At 37.5% G+C, this 18,421-nt stretch overlaps 1 protein-coding gene across 1 annotated transcript in view; it reads right to left on the reverse strand.

Annotated features, from left to right (window-relative positions):
- Window positions 1–18,421, reverse strand: part of PDSS2 (decaprenyl diphosphate synthase subunit 2) — a 259,040-nt gene that overhangs the window by 84,682 nt on the left and 155,937 nt on the right. The window lies entirely within an intron of this gene.

The raw sequence follows: 18,421 nt of genomic DNA on the forward strand, positions 1-18,421 counted from the left end.
TTAACACGATTTATTTTCTGTATGTTTATTTCTGTCAGGTGGATACTTTTTCAGTATCTTCATTCTGGGAGCCATTACAATGCTAATTTTCACACTTAATACAGAAAGAAAAGCAAAAGCAAAAGAATGGTTAACCTTTTAAATGTGTTCATTCTGTTGTCCTTAAAATGCACTGTGGATATATTTGGTGTAGGGCCCCTGGGTCAAATGTACCATAAACACTGAAAATTTTTACAGAACTGCGATAGTGAAATCAAATTCATCAAACCTGTACTATTTCCAAGGCTCAGGCTATTAAAAAAAAAAAAAATCAAGCAAAATCAAAAGCTTTGAACTTGTTCCAGAATGTAAAACAAGCAGAAAACAGTCTCTTTGGAACTCTGTGCAATTTAGAGTTGTTTGCATAAACCATCTTAATTCAGGAGAATAAAATAGTGGTATTTACTTGAATGTTCAATGCAGCCATTTCAAACAGATTTTCCTCAAAGCTGCCCCAACCGCTTCTTACGAAGTCTTAATATCTTGTATATTTAGCTTCCTATATTATGCAGTTCCCGTATCTGATTCCCACTCTCTGCTTCCTAAAATTTAGCTCAGTTCTGATTGAATTAAAGGATTTTGTTTCAGCTTTTATCATTCTTGTAATTGAAGACATTATTAACCCAAAGGAGACAGACCCAAACAACAAGATACTTTAATCTCAGGTACCCTAGGTTTAATAAACATTTTCTTAGAGGCAAATTATATTAATTTGTGGAAAGACTTCTTAAAAAAATTTTAACACATGGACATCTATCTCCAAATTTATATTTATATTCATACTGTTTAACAGAGACAAGGCTGCTGATAGGGAAATTCTGCTGATTAAAGGCATTTTTTTTTTTCCTAGCTCTGCAGATGGGTTAATTTGTAAGACCTATACAAAGTCTTTTTTTTTTTTTTTTAATCACATTGCCCTTTAGGTAACCAAATACTTAAGAAATATTGTAGCAATATGAGCTGCAGAGGAACTAGAAGGACAATGATCCTACAGTGTTACCAGATGTGTTGAGTTATTTAAGTGGGGAAGAAAGAAAATGAATGGATATTTTTCCCCCTGAAGGTATCAGATAAGCCCTATTCCCAAATCCAGGAGGATAGAGTATCGCCAATAGGTCTATGAAAAGATTGTAACTAAATGCACAGCATCAGATTGGATTACAGTTTATACAAGCAACATCCCAAGATCCCCCTGATGGCTGGACACGTAATACAGATCAATCACTCACTAAGAAATGTTATGGTTTTGAAATAGTTTGAGCTCTGAGACCAGCACTGGTAAAGTGAAGAGCGACTTGTAAAGAGAAAGTCCAATGCTCCGTGTCTAGATGACGGCATGAACTTTTAACGACGACTCTGGATAACTAGACTATGCCTTTACTTCCTTGAAATTCCAGACCAGGCAGAAGCAACAGGAACATTTTATTCTCTCACTCTTTTTCTCTTTAATGTAATCAACAAATATAGGCAGAGCTGCACCTACAAGTTCACCATTTATAAACAACCCATACTTCCAAATAAGCCTTCCTTATTTGAGCAGAATACACCTCCAAAGCCAATGTCGAGCACTGAGGAAAAAGCTTTGGAGTTCCTTGGTTAGTTAACAAGTGTTGGAAGGTAAGTGATTATGGAAAGCAGGAATAGCCTAGGGTTGTTGAATGTTTCCCAGGCATGGGTGACTTACTCAGTGCACATGTAAATCTCTTTCCATTGCCTGAAATGTTGATTTTGCTTTTAAAGTTACACCAGAGACGTGTTTATTATTCTCCTTTAAAAACTGTAATATTTCTAGAAAGACCACAAGACTACCAGCTACACATACTTTAGCAAGACCACTTAATGATCTGAATGTTTTTCAATATATGGCTAACTAACATAGGCATTCACCTGTTTTGGTACCTGGTGTACTTAAAAGTAAGAAAGAACCTGCATTTTTTTTTTTTTTTAAGGATTTTTATTTATTTATTTGACGGAGAGCAAAGTAGGCAGAGCGGTAGGGAGAGGGAGCGGGAGAAGCAGGCTCCCCCGCTGAGCGGAGAGCCCAATACAGGGCTTGATCCCAAGATCCTGGGATCATGACCTGAGCCAAAGGCAGAGGCTTATTGACTGAGCCACCCAGGTGCCCCAGAAAACACCTGCTTAATGTTCTCCCTCAGCTTCTTGTGGAGTGATTTGTTCCAGCAACCACAAATGGTAGGAAGGATGGCAGCAGCCAGAGAAACCAGAAGCTTAACTGCCAGATCTCCTGGGTCTAAGAGGCCAAGCCCCCCACTTCTTGGTGCTCTAGATAAGATTCAAGGACTTCTGTTCCTTAGGCTCAGGGGGGACATGCAAATTCATCCTTCCTTCCTTCCTTTCTTGGATTTTATTTATTCCACTGCGATAGAGAGAGGGAGAGAGAGAGAGAGATAGAGAGTGAGCATGAGCAGGGGGGAGAGGTAAAAGGAGAGGGAGAATCAGACTCTCCATTGAGCTGGGAGCCCGACTCGAGGCTCAAGCCTAGGACCCAGAGATCATGACCTGAGCTGAAGGCAGACGCTTAACCATCTGAGCCACCCAGGCGTCCCACAAATACTTTCTACTACAAAAAGAAGATAGACTAAAAGAGCATCGATGTTGGCCACTCTTGGGAGCCCAACAAATTAGAGGACTATAATGAAACAGAGCAGGCATTAGGAGCCAGAGGATCGAGATTCTACTGCAAGGCCTACTACTAATTCCATGGTGAGATCTGGGGCAAACCAATTAATTTCTCTGAGTTTGGGGTCTTCCCAACTATAAAATGAGGGAAGTTGCAAAATATAACTCTTTAAGGTCCCTTCCAATTCTGATTCTGAGCTTCTAGAAATGCAAATCTTAGTATTTATAATTAGGCATGTAAATTTGAAAACTGCTTTTTTGTAAACTTTGATGAGTCATCTTTGCTTAGATTATTATTTTTAGATGTTCTCTTCACATGGACCTTTCTCTGTATCTGAACTCTGATTACTTTCTTTGTCAAAGTGTTTGCACCCAGTCGCCCTTGGTTTCAATACCTAGAAGCATAATGGAAACAATTTCCATTTTCTGAACCATTCCTTTTTTAAACCATTATAACTGGTAGTCCACCCTACCAGCTGACAAAAATGTCCTCCATGGGTTAATGAAAGGTCAACACTGCTGAATTCTGGGTCTTGAATGGCTCTAATGCTTGGGAAGAATTCACACTGCTGGATTCAGAATGATATCAGGTTCAAGTGCAAAGTTGAGTCAAACTAATGGCTCTAGTTGAATGCATCGCTTCCTCTCTAGGAGTGAATGTGGAGGACACGTAGAAGAGAATCTGTCACCATTAATGTTATGAAGTTTACTTTAGCTGTCTAAAAAGTAATCAAACAGGAGATAAGTCTCTTTATTTCTGCATTTCTGGAGGGTGCAAGAATGGCAGAAATGCTTACCTGCACGTACAATACAAAAATGCTTTTCTCTACCATTTGTCCTGTTGAAATCTCACTATACAGCAATGCTATATACTCTCCCCCAATCTTCTGAGTAATACCCTAGATTTCAGTGAGCCAGAAGTGGTAACTTCAGACTGTCCATGTTATGAGCTGGCTTCTTGAACCATCCTGTATGGAATACATTTATTATTACTATTATCATATTGAGCTGTAATTGATGGAATGAATTTCTTAAATGGTTAATTTAAAGGACAAATTTCATCAGTCTCAGGGGAATATGTAATTGATTCATTCTTTATCTGTTGGCAAGGGTAACTGCAATTCAAAGATTCTTCTTAACTGAAAAGCAAAAGCGATGTATATACCCTTGCAAAAGGTATTGCAGTGATTATGCCCTCAGCTGTACTAAAATTCTTAACATAAAAAACAGGAAATGGGAGAAGTAGGGGCAGTAAGAGAACAATGACCAAAAGACATCCTCACACTGCTGTACAAAGATATCCGTAATATCTTCTTAAGGAAAAGAAAAAAGCTGGTTATAAAACGGAAAAGCACAATAGGAATTTTTAAAGCAAAATGAGGTCAATCTATGTGTTTATATACACTGAGAAAAAAGTCGAAAGGACAAGAAAACATTAATAAGAATGATAATGTTAGTAGTAAGCTCCTGGATGATTTTATTAAAAAATGTTCTCTTTTGACTTTTCAGAACTGCTTAAGTTTATAATTGCTAAACTTGTCATGGCTGAAATTTATAATGTACTACATTTTCTGCCTCCTTTTATTGTACTGCTTTTATGATTAGGTAAAACAATAACCCTATTTCCATGGGCTGGGGTGGGGAGTTGGGAAGCATGCTCTGCTTTTCGTCTCGGATAGCCTTCCTGAGCTGGGTCCACAAACCGATTTCTGGAAAATATCGATCAATCAATAGTCCTTGGATTAGCAAAAATAAGATCAGTAAGTGGTGGTAAGCCTTCTGTGCAGACAAGCTGCGCCTCTCTCAATGAACGTGATCAAGGAGTACTGTACTGTCAGTTAGCATTTGTCAGACAGAACAGTCTCAACCAAGTCGTAGGTGGTTAACTAGTAAACCAGACCACTGGAGAGGACCAAAGGATCACCTATCCCAAATTACAAGTAAAATATAGCTGTATATTTAGACAAATGTGGCTCAATGAAAGCTCAAGCCAGCATAACCCGAGGTTACATAGTAAGGTTGTATTTTAACTCACTTAAAAAAGGTTGCTATGTACTTAACCTGTTTGAAACTGTGGAGGCTATTACAGATTTATAATCATCTTTCAAAAACTTGCGCCGGAGAGGTTACTTTAATGACAGTTTTTACTACAGTGTGGAATGACAAGACAACGTGTGATCCATCACTCTATTTAGGAAGCAAATGAACCCACAGCCCCTCAGCCTTTACTACTCTTAACAGCTGCTAGCAAAGGAAACAATCATGTGCGTGCACACATCTGCAGTGCTGATGGCATTAATTACACACAAATTTATTGCACTCCTTCCCCCACCTACAGGAAGAAACAGCAATGCATGAAGCAGTAGCAAAGGTAAAACGCCCTTGGGGAAGAATTAATCCTCATATACATCTTGGGAGGAACAAAAGACAGATTTAGCGTAAATATGTCCTTTCCAAAGAGCTTTGATATTTCAAGGGATAGTCAAGATTTTTTTTTAAAAGATTTTATTTATTTGACAGAGATCACAAGTGAGCAGATTGAGAGAGAGAGAGAGAGGAGGAAACAGGCTCCCTGCTAAGCAGAGAGCCCGATGCAGGGCTCGATCCCAGGACTCTGGAATCATGACCTGAGCCGAAGGCAGAGGCTTTAACCCACTGAGCCACCCAGGCGCCCCAAGATTTTATTTTTAAGCCACAAAAACTATACTGTCGGGAAAAATGCCTTACAGAAAAACAGCCGAAGAGCCTGCTAATAGTAACCAGGGTGGCAAGCTTCACTCTTTCTTTAGGTCCTCTTCCCGCAAACGAAGCATCTGAGAGATGCATTTAAAGATGGAAAGATTTGCTTATGCCACCAAGGTGAGACAGAGCAATGGGTGAAGGAGCAGCGCTCTCCCACAGAGACCAATAATAACATCTAACATTTGTAAAGCACTTTATCATTTACAAACTGGGTTTAAGCAAACGACTTTGTTCCAGGTGGACTCAGTCCCCAGTGCTCAGCCAGAGCTTTCAGGCTGGCAGCCTCAGTGGAGATGAGACCTCTGAAGAACACAGGGATGAGCGCAGTGGCCAAATCAGGGGTAAATCTACTCACCCACCACCTGGGCACAAACAACCCAGATGAGCCCTAATCTGCATGCTGATTAATATAAATGAGTAGCTTTAATAAAGCCATTGATGAAGTCTATGAAAGAGTGGTTCGCTCCACTCCTTCCTATGAGACAAGGACCAGGTTTAATGAAGACAATGATGAAAGGTCTGTTGTAATAAACATATCACTGACTCACAGGAGTTCTGGAGGAAGCTTCTGGGCAGGCTTTTTGAAGAGGGCCTTTTCAATGCTGCCAAATGTGTAAGACCGTGCTTATTTGTGGGAGGGAGAGCAATCTGTTCTAGTGAGCTGGAAGTTCTTTCTGGCTAAGGGGGAAGAGCAGAGAGAGAAATGGCACAACCAGTAGGACAGGTGCAGCAAAAACTAAGCAAATTGATAATCTTAATTTTTAATTTAGAACAGCTGATACATTGGTTTATCGCCTCTAACTACTGGTAACATTTGTCAAAAAGGGCTCAGAAAATTCAGTGAACTGAAGAAAAGTTTAAAAATCACTTAAAAGATAAACTTAAAAGAAATGGGCCACAACTTCAAGAAAATGGCTTGACTATGCAGTGTTGAAATTTAATACTATATTGGCTAATTCATTCCATAAACATTTGCTGATAGTTCACTGTGTTCCGGGCACTGTACGAATGAAACTAGTTATGACCTTATAAATGACATTACTTTGTTACTGACCACTTAGAAGGTTAATACATAGATGAGCAGCATGACCTTGGGCCAGCCATATCACTTTTCTGGGCCTCGGTTTGCTTATCTAGATAAGAGGGATCTGCATTTTATCAACAGTAAGCCCCATGACCAGAAATGCGTAACTGTGTAGCTGTATACATTTTTTATTCATAATTGTAAGGATGATGCCAAAATATGATTTCTTTCTTTCTTTTTAGATTTTATTTGACAGAGAAATCACGAGTAGGCAGAGAGGCAGGCAGAGAGAGGGGAAAGCAGGCTTCCCACTGAGCAGAGAGCCCAATGCAGGGCTCGATCCTAGGACCCTGAGACCATGACCCAACCCGAAGGCAGAGGCCTAACCCACTGAGCCACCCAGGTGCCCCTCCTTATTTCGTTTTTAAGATTTTATTTGAGAAGCAGAGAGAGAGTGTGAGAGAGCACATAAGTAGGGGGAGAGCCAAGGGGAGAGGGAGAAGCAGATTCCCCACTAAGCAGGGAGCCTGATGTGGGACTCTATTCCAGGACCCTGAGATTATGACCTGGGCCGAAGGCAGAGGCTTAACCCACTGAGCCACCCAGGTGACCTGGATTTCTTTCAGTAGCAATGATGGAGTGATCCAAAAATACTGAGTTCACTTTTTCAATGAAGGTACATGGTTACTCTTCTGTTCACTACTAAAGAACAATCTTTTATTGACTTAAACAGTGACTAGGTTCCTGAAAAAGTTGTTTTTTGTTTTTTGTTTTTTTTTTAAAGATTTTATTTATTTATTTGACAGAGAGAAATCACGAGTAGGCAGAGAGGCAGGCAGAGAGAGGAGGAAGCAGGCTTCCCGCTGAGCAGAGAGCCTGATGCGGGGCTCGATCCCAGGACCCTGAGATCATGACCTGAGCCGAAAGCAGAGGCTTTAACCCACTGAGCCACCCAGGCGCCCCCCTGAAAAAGTTTTTAATTTAAAATGCTTACACCAAAATGAAACTTTTCATGAGAAATAAAGGAAAAAGAGATGCTTTCCAGTGGGCAAAAAAAAAAGTTGGTTATGTTAAATATTTTGCATTACTACAAAAACTGTACACAGTTGCTGGGAACTGAATGCTTAGTCATAAAAGAAAGTAACTGTAACATCAGACAACAGTTTAATTGCTTTATTTTTCATTATCTCCAACACAGGAATTTCTGTATATGAAGTTTATTGTACTCAGGATGTTCCACACTTAGCGGCACCATTACACATTGTTCTGACAAGTTCTCAGAGAGAATTATGTCTGCTATTTCAGTGATGTGCTCTCTTTTCCCCCATGTGGCTGATAACCTCCATTTTGCTTTCATTGCTTCTTCCTTTGATGCCACTCTCAGTGATGTTAAGTGATATTTTCCAAGTGTGATCTTACTTAACAGTTAATCCCACCTTTGAGAAACACAAGTTCATGATGTGAAAACTTTAGCACACCAGAATCGTGGTACATGATTTCACTCAGCTGAAAGGATGCTGCTGGCTAGAACACGGACTAATACTATGAACTTTCGAGATTTTAAGGTTGCAGCCACAGAGGAACTATATTTTATATTATGACACTGTACATGCACGCATGCATATGTATAAAAAATGAGTGAACATTTTCATAAACAAAAATTTCATTATCCCTCTATTTTCTACTGTGTTTCATTAAAAAAAAAAGTGCTGATAATGATTTGCTAAAGTGATTTCACTACCCACCAATAAACAGCATGTGATTGGTACTTTGAAATATTACCTTATATTATGCTGATATGTCATGTATAGCTCCTACCTTGGTTAGCCATCTTAACTGCACCCAAGGTCCCCAAATTTTTGACAGGCAGTTTACACACTGTTAATTCTGAAACAAAATTAATATATATAAAGGTGTTAATTTCTTTATCACTTTATTTCAAAAACACTTAAATATGGAACTGAAACAGAGGCAGAAGTTAGGTTAAAACAGAATCATTCTCGGGTACTATGGGATATAGTGTTAGGACATATTTCCATCTTGATTTATATACATCACTAATATTGACTTTTAGCTTTGATCTTACTAGATAAATGAAAAAAACTAAACCACATTTGGCCAGAGTTAAAAATCCCAGGATTTTTTTAAGATTCATACATATATCTTGCAAATTCCTGGGATATCATGTCTTTTGGATAACATAGTTCAATTTTTAGTTCAATTAGTTCCCTTCAAACTGGGCTACATTAAAAGACAGATGTTTGTAATTTAGAGACATCCCAAGGTTTGCACTTAAAAGGCAACCACAGAAATAAAAGCATGACTCATGTGCATTAAAATCCACGCATCTTGTCTAAAACTGTAATTGTATTTCTTCCAAATACCTTTGCAGCTCTTCAAAATCTGTGAATCAATGGAATTCTAAAAATAACTGGCTCTACTGGTACTGCCTTCTAGAAAATTAGTTAATACTTTTTTTTCCCTTCTCCTTCAAAAAAATCATGTAGTAGAAACTTTAGACTGGCTGTATGGTACCCTTGGATTAGAAATTCTCCAATCTGCAGAGATACAATTGTTTTTGTTTTTTTTGGTTTTTTTTTGGTTGATATAATTAACATGAAGACTGAAAATAGGTGATATAATTGGCTTTTAAACTGGTATTTTAAACTGGCAGATGGGAGAAATTCCCTACCGGTCATCAACTTCCTGGTGGACACTCAGAGAACTGTCCATTGTGCATGATGGCATTTGACCTTCTTATGGCTTAACACAACAAACACAAAAAATTTTATTGCATTACCAATAGTTTTTCCAATATGTGAATCAGTTGTATAAATCATAACTATTACAAAATAAATTTGCACAACTATCACTCCGTTTAATCACTATTTCCAGAAATTTGTTTGCATATCCCCTTATGACTTTTAAAGTTTGAACTTGAATGAAGTCATACCAGTTTCCCAGGACAAACCGGCCTTAAAGGTGAGTTCACTAATTTGGGGTATTGTTTTAGATGGCTGAAATGTGCATATATATCTCTAGGTCTTAGACATTTATAAAATATTTTCAATTCTCTATTACATCTCTGAGTTTATAAACAACTTTTTCTCGATTCCTTTGTTTTTCTTCCTATTTCATGACATTTTCTGGATCTGGATATATATATATATGCATGCTTAGACTCTTTCCTACAACACTCAGATTTGTAGAATATTGTCATCAGTAAAGATATAGGAGATGGAATAATGCCTTTGTTATACAGATGAGTAAACTAAGAAAATAAGTTGTCTTTGCTTACTAGTTATTCCTCTAAAATGTTTCTTAAAGTTTCTATTGATGTTTGTACTGAAATATTTATTCCAATATTTAAAAACTATTAATTGTTTAAAATATTATAAATTCCAATATTGGTAACTGCAAAATTGCTGGCAAAAAGAAGTATCATTGTTCTTAGTTGGTGTGCTTGTTTTCTACTTTATTTAAGCATGAGGATTTTGGAGCCATATTGCCTTTAAAATTAGACAGCAGCTCTACCATTTCCTCTAGGAAATTACTTAACTCTCTCCCATGCCTCAGGAGAGATTAAGTTAGTTAATACACACAGAGCACTTACAGTGTCTACTACTTAGTAGGCATTCACAAATGTAAATTGTTAATAATATTTTTTAAATTATTAAAAAAATTTTTTTAAATGTTTTGTACTAATTTTAATGGATAGCCTACATCATGAAGTTTCTAATTTCACTTGTAAAATGGAATATTAAGACATTAGAGGTGCATGCCTGGCTGGCTCAGTCGGTAGAGCATGTAACCCTTGATCTCAGGGTCTTAAGTTTAAGTCCCATGTTAGGCATGGAGTTTACTTTAAAAAAAAAAAAAAGAAAGAAAGAAAGACATTAGATAAACAGTCTAGAGAAAAAGATGAATGTTCTCAATTAAAACCTGAGAGATAAAATGAACTGTCCAATGTTAACTGGCCAATTAAAAACAACAACAACAAATGATAGAAACTAGGTCCATAGACTTCTACTTTGGAGTTCTTTCCACTTATGTGGCTTTATAGGTCCTCTCTGAGAACTATAAAATAGATAAGGGCTACACAGCTCAACACATCATGAAAACATAAGTTTCACACAGAAGTGAAAGCTGGAGCTCCTTAGGAATGATATAGTTAATCTGATATTCTAATCAGGAAAACTGTCCTTTAAATATCAAAGATGGCCACAGAGCATAGTTTTGGTGTTTATTGGACTTGCTGTGCACAGTGAAAATGGCCCCAGAACAAAGACAATTAAGCCACATGAATAAAAACAAACAATGAATTTTCCAAAATGTTTAAAAAGAAACTTTCTTGGGACAGCCATACTTTCCAACAAACCCACTTTAATGTGTTCATAGTTTACAGTATCAGAAATGACCTCAGGGTCAGGCATTTGTCAGTTAATGGCCTGTTGGGCTAATGGCCTTCAGCTTTGCCTTGGGCACATGAGTCCTCCAGTAGGTCATTAGCTGCCAGGAAAGGGCTCTTCCCCAATCACTATTGCTAAATAAATAAAATTTGCTCCTGGGTTAAGGCCCCATAAGCCAACTGTGGCTTAGAGTGAATTTTTTCCATGAGTATTTACAACTCTGAGGAGCCAGGAAAATGATGGAAATGCTAAAACCAAAATTATATCAACACAACTAAGCTATACGTGGCTACTAATGATAAGCAGTCACATGGATCCTTTGGGATGCTCTTACCTGTTCTTTTGCTTATGGGGTTCAAATTTGGTATCAATCTTATAGAACCATTCACCAGATTATAAACATACCATTTTGGAATTTTATCTGTAAGTCAGTTGTTTGGCGCTCATACCTCATTTTCCTAACATTCGAGGTTATAAATGGTGGGTAGGTTCTCAGGGCAGCCCATAACATTAGAAATGCCATATACTTATAATTGAAAATCAAATAGAAAACCACAATCTTATAAGACTTGCAATTAAACAAAACAGGAAAACAAAACTAAACAGGAAATATTTTTTTAAATGGTCTTTAAACATTGACAGTTATAGGGAAATTTGGTTTAATAAGAAAATGAGGGTAGAGACACTGGTTCTTTCTCATATCCACTTCATTTCTAATTATATAATTTTCCTTATTCTTTCTTTCTTTTTTTTTTTTTTAACTTTCCTTATTCTTAACAAAAGACCATTCCAAGCTTCACTCTGATGTTTGTCAACTCCTCAGTAAAGTTTCTTGGCTGGTTTTTCCTTCGAAAGGAGCACAGAGAAGGCAAAAGGATGGATAACAATTTTTCTGAAATAACAGGTAAGAAGATAAAGAATGAAAAAACAGGAAGAAAAGGGTTGAAGAGTATGTGTATACGCTCTGAGGATTGCCTGAGATGAAATTAACTGATTTGGGAACAATAAGAGACAAAGAAAGAGGCACTGAGGACAAATCTATGGGATAAAGGAAGGACAAGTGAAGAGATGTGAGGTCAGGCAGCTGACAATGGAGGGGAAGGGATCAGCTGTTCATCTACCCAGTACTTTTGTTAACTCCTACCTCTGGAAGTTCCTTGAGTAAAATCATTAGAAAGGCAAAAGGAAGAGTACTGAATAACTCAAGCTGAAAAGGAGATTTTTTTCTCTTATGCCAGTGAAAATGGAGAGGAAAAAAAAAAAAGCTGGCTTCTGATTAATTTTATTTCTGGAAAGTAGAAAAAGGGATTGACAAAATTGAAGTGATTAAGTATACTATGAAAGTGCCATACCAATGTATTTCTACCTCTCATGGCCAACCAGGGTATGGGCTTCAACTCTACCCATTTTAGAGAACAGATTTTTTTTGTAGAACACAGACTTTTTAAAATGGGCTTCTTTGAATGCCAGGCAGATGGAAGAAATTCCCTTCTGGGTCATCAACTTTCGGGTGGACAGACATTCAGAGAAGTGTCCATTTTGCATGACGGCATTTGACCTTATGGCAAAAAGACACTTCATTCCATTGTTTTATGGCACCTAAAGGGCAAAGGTCAAGTTTTTAATGAGATCATAAATTTTAAAAGAGCATAATATTTGTCTTCTTGTTTCTAGTACACTTCTCAAACACCAATCATTTATCACTTTTGCTTTAAAGATCAAGGAAGTGGCTCAGAATGGATATAGTGTCTGTTTAATAGCTATGTTAATAAATGATAAACTGGAAAAAACTGGGGGATTCTGAAATTATAATTTTGTCATAGCATTCTGGCTTCTTTAACTGATAGGGAGATAGTTGCCTTTATTGTTACAACATATGACACCCAATTACCTTCTGCACACATTTACTCTAGTCCTGAAAACCAATACTTGAGTGGGTTATATGTAGAAAAAGAACATTAATTTTGAGTGTGAGACCAAAGAGGCTAAAAGATATTAACCAATAATTTCAACAAATAAAACAGTAATTTCACACAAGGTCATAACATCTATTTTAAATGAATATGACAAAGAAAAACTCAAATTTCCTACGATATACAACATGTTTCTAGGTTTCACTTTTTTTTTTAAGGTAGGCTCCATACCCAATGTGGGGCTTGAACTCATGACTACAAGAACAAGAGTGACACACTCTACCAACTGAAACCCCTAGGTTTCACTTTTTTTTTTTTTTTTTAAGAGAGACAGTACATGTGCATGAGTTGGGGCGGGGATGGGGGCAGAGGGAAAAAGAGGGGGAGGAGAAGAGCATCTTTATAAGCTCCGCACCCAGCATGGAGCCCAATGCAGGGCTCAATATCACAACCTTGTGGTCATGACGTGAGCCAAATCAAGAGCTTAACCGACTGAGCCACCCTGGTGCTCCACATTTCACTTTTTAACATGAATTTGAAAGTAGAATTAATACAACAAATAATATAAACATCAAGTAACCAATAGCAGTCTCTTTATTAAAATATATAGATGGTGTAAAAGGAAGAGATTTATATGCATAAATTGAACATTATTTATACAAACAAAAATCTTCCTTGTAAACAACATATTTATGCCTTTAGGAAAACAAAGTTAACATAAGGAAATACATCAGTTATGTAAGGAGTACATCTGTGCCCCTGGTTATTTAGAAATATAAATCACTAATGCTTAATAGAACAGTCCCCAGGAATGACATCATGATAATATTCTGGGGTGCTCAAACAAAACCAGGGCTAACTCACATTCTCCCACCTGATGTATAGTTAAAGGTCCATTAAATGAAAATGACTAAAAAAAATAGGAAAGAAAAAAAAAACCCATGGTGAGTTCAATTTTTTAAATACTAGGGTTATCACTATAGATGTAAAATGAAAGACTTAAAAAAAAAGATGACAAGTAGTAATCCACACAGCCTTATTTGTACTGTGGCTTAATCCTAAACTACAGATCCAGTCTACAAAATAAACAGGGACCTGAAAAAAGCTTCTAATGGTCAGCCAGATTTTTAAATTAGAGTGCTTTTCCATTTCATGTTTTTTCCCCAATTATTCAGCATGTCTGGTAGCTTGATGCTCAGACACTAAAATTCTAGACTCTGGTATGGCCCCATCATTCCAGGATTCAGTGATAAGTCTACATGAACACAACAGAGAGCAACTTATTCCAATGGAGTCCGGGAATTTATGGTTTAAAAAGGGGCGTTCTGAGGTCTCAAAGCCTAGAGTTTGTGGATCGTGAAGTACAAGAACAAAAAGCTGTTCTTGGCTTCCATAACTGAAAATGAACGAAAACTCAAAATACTAATTTTTAAACTCACTCTTGAATTCAAAATGTTGTTAATTCACACTTATGTGACAACAGCTATAATAAGAAGACAATTACCAGAGGATTAATATACCAATTTCTATACTTAGAGATATTTAAAAATCTAAGTGTTACCTACGGCAATTACCTTGAAGACCCCTAATATCTTCAGGGAAAAGCCAAAGGGAGAATAATTGACTTTGCTAATTTTACCCTTGGCAATTATAAAACAGCTCTGAATTTCTTATGATTGCAGAACGCTTGTTCTTCCTCTCTGCCCCAGGAGAAGTACAGAGATAAACACATAATGCAGAAATTCAGACAAGAATCCAGTAGCATTCCCCCTCTCCCTCGCTGACTGCCTCTCTGCCTACTTGTGATCTCTGTCAACTAACTAAATAAATAAATAATCTAAAAAAAAACAACCCAAAAAACCCAGTAGCACAAGAAAATGGAAAATTGGTAGAATGAATAAGTCATAGAAAATTAAAGTTGCTACAAATACGCTAACTTTAATTACCAAGTTAAATACAGACCCTCAAAAAAAGCTGTCACTGTGAAAAGACTGATATACTATACACAGAAATTCTGTATTAAGTTCTGTCTGCTCCCTCACTGCTGTGATCTCTCTTTTCATTGCCTTTTTTTTTTTTTAAAGATTTTATTTATTTATTTATTTATTTGAGAGAGAGCAAGAGTGAGAGAGCACAAACTATAGGGGAGCAGCAGAGGGAGAGGGAGAAGTAGGCTCCCCGCTGAGCAGGGAGCCTGATGCAGGGCTGAATCCTAGGACCCTGGGATCATGACCGGAGCTAAAGGTTGACACACCACACAGACTGAGCCACCCAGGTGCCCCTCTCTTTTCACTGGTATTACTGACAAATTTTTCTTTTCATTTTTAAAGAAAAGTACAATTGACATACAATAGCCTATTAGTTTTAAGTGTACATTACAGTAATGCAATTAAAAAAAAAGATTTATTTTAGAAAAAGAAAGAGAGAGAATGGGGAAGGGGCAGAGAGAGAGGGAGAGAGAGAATCTTTTTTGTTTTTTTTCAAAGATTTTATTTATTTATTTGCCAGAGAGAGAAAGAGAGAGAGCACACAAGCAGAGGGAGTGGCAGGCAGAGTGGAGGACAGAGGGAATCTTTCAGCAGACTCCGTGCTGAATGCAGAGTTGGACATGGGGCTCGATCTCACAACCCTGAGATCGTGACCTGAGCTGAAACCAAGAGTCTGACACTTAACTGACCGCGCTACCCAGGTGCCCCTGATGCGGTATTTTGATACAGTACAGAATGAGCTCTACAATAAGTCTAGTTACTATCCTTCACCATACAAAGTTATTACAATATTATTATGTTCCTTAGGCTGTATATTACATCCCCATGACTTATTGATTTTATAACTGTAAGTTTTTACCCCTTAATTCCCTTTACCTATTTTGTCCGCGCAAACCCCACTCCTTTGTTTTTCGTACCTATGAGTGTTTCTGTTCTGTTGTTCATTTGTTTTGCTTTTTAGATTCCACATATAAATGAGATTATATGACATTTGTCTTTCTGAGTCTGACTTATTTCACTTGGTATAATACCGTCTAGGTCCATCCATGTTGTCCCAAATGGTAAGATTTCACTCCACACACCCATAAATATATAGCACATGGTATATATACCACAACTTCTTTACCCATTCATCTATCAACAATGTTTCTTTCTTGTAAGAGAAAATTAAAACATCATTAAATAGAAATCTAACTTTACTAAGGCATTCACCACGTGTAGAACTTGAAAAAATTTAATACTGCCCCAAATAAATATTTATCACTATCTCCTCCTCCGCCTAAAAAATGTTTATTGATTAGTATTATCCTTAATCAACTTAAGCTTCTGGGAACTCATTTAATAAAATTAGTCTTCTTCTGAGGTATAACTATTTTCCTTAAAAAAATAAGCTGTCAAGTATTTAAATGAAAGGAATTCGTTCTGAGTACAGAAGATTTGCTTTATCAAGAGAATTCTTGACTTTCAAGAACTTGAGTTACCCCTTATAATCTCCTCAGTTTAAACTACTGTTCACATGGTTTGGAAACCATGTAGTATGATTAAAAGAGAGGTACTAGGAGTCTAGATTTGTAGAGACCAATTATAGACCCCTGGACACGGTGCTCAAGGTGTTTCACAAGAACTGATCCAGTGAAGTATCTTTTGAAATGGACCTTCATAGAGCCTTCAAAATTTTCTTCAAATTTTGAAGAACAAGGAACAAAAAGATCCCTTTTTTTTTTTTTGAATGAACAGAATGGTTGCATAGAAGGAAGGCTTCAATTCAACACACAATTATCACATTTAAAAAACAATATACCGGGGTGCCTGGGTGTCTCAGTGGGTTAAGCCTCTGCCTTCGGCTCAGGTCATGATCCCCGGGTCCTGGGATCGAGCCCCACATTGGGTTCTCTGCTCAGCAGGGAGCCTGCTTCCCCCTCTCTGCCTGCCTCTCTGTGTACTTGTGATTTCTCTCTCCGTCAAATAAATAAATAAAATCTTCAAAAAGCAAAAACAAAACAAACAAAAAAAAAACACAATATACCATGGTCTAAAAAGGAAAAAGAAATTCCTCACCAAAAAGGTCAATAAAATGAAAATCTAAAAGTGCAAACCGGTACAGAGACCATGAAGGTATTAGGGCTCACTGAAGGGGAAGGAAAATGCCTGATCATTCTTATTTCTTTTTCTTTTTTTTTTTTTAAAGATTTTATTTATTTATTTGACAGAGAGAGATCACAAGTAGACAGAGAGGCAGGCAGAGAGAAAGAGAGAGGAAAGCAGGCTCCCTGCTGAGCAGAGAGCCCGATGCGGGACTCGATCCCAGGACCCTGAGATCATGACCTGAGCCGAAGGCAGCGGCTTAACCCACTGAGCCACCCAGGCGCCCCTGATCATTCTTATTTCAAGGAGAAGCTTCGGGCTGAACTGTTGTTTGGATATGCTGTTTTTATTTTGTGTGTGTGTGTGTGGGGGGTTTTTTTTGGTTTTCTTTTTTTTTTTGAATCAAATACTGCCACTGAAATCCAGTGCCTAGTGGAGCAGATGGTGGAGGTCTTAGACTCTGGAACATTTATAGTGATGCTTCTGAATGCAAAACACCAAGAGTGTTTCACAAACTATGAAACAGAATTGATTTTGATGGGAGTAAAGCTTCCATTTTCTCTGAACTTGAACTGCACTGAAAGAAAGATGTGTGAATGATGCAAGCTAGCTAAGAAAAAGGAACACATTAAACATCATTCCCATAAAGTGAGTTTGCTAGTGCAAATACTTGTTTATGTCGTTACAGTATGATTATATTTGTATGAAATACCGTCTTCTTAACCTTATGTAAGATTTCATCAGAATAGCTTAAAGTATGTTAAAACTAATGATTAGAGAAAACAGAAATTTGTCGAAAGGCAGTAAGTCTCGTTTTAAAGTGGGGCCAGGCTGTCAGCTAATTACTGAAATGTGGATCTAGTTACCAAATCCTGACTAGCTCTTCTTCTTAGGTAGGTGGGTCTAACCTACGAGTGGCCAGTGCCAGGCACCCAGAAACTATACCAGGCCTGTACCTTCTGAGGTCTCCTCCTTTCCCAAGACCTAAAGTTCATCACAGAACACAGCAGGTATAGGTCAAGAGGAAAGATGGATGCTGCCGTCAGAGAGGGGCTCTCAAAGGCAATGGACCTGTCATCCTTCCACTAACATATGAATTCCAGTAAAGGAGAGGATTTAGTGAGATGCACCAAAGTAGACTATACACATAGAAAATAGAGCAATTTGAAGGTAAATAAAAATAAAAAGAATACCCAAATGGTAATAAATCTCTAGAGGGAGATTTGAGATGCTCTATTATTCCATTTTATATAATCAATTCATTTCTTACTCTGGCTTCCTTTCCATGTGAATATAAACTATATATTAAAGGTACCATACCATTTTTCCCCTACAAATCAGCAAGTCCGTCTCATGAAAATATGTGCTAGCCAAAAGTGTGATGGGGAGATAAGGCAGAATGCTCTTTGTCTCCTCGTATCTGTTATCTGTATCTTTGAGACTTTTGTCTGGGCACATGGCTACCCACAAGAAAGTTTATATTTCCTAGTCTCCCTTATAAGTAGGTGTGGCCATATAATTAAATTCTGGCCAGTTGGTAAGCAGAACCATCCTAAGTGACTTCTGAGAAATGTCTTTAAA

This window comes from Lontra canadensis, unplaced genomic scaffold, assembly GCF_010015895.1.
Source record: "Lontra canadensis isolate GAN:19392208 unplaced genomic scaffold, GSC_riverotter_1.0 scaffold14, whole genome shotgun sequence".
Classification (NCBI taxonomy): domain Eukaryota; kingdom Metazoa; phylum Chordata; class Mammalia; order Carnivora; family Mustelidae; genus Lontra; species Lontra canadensis.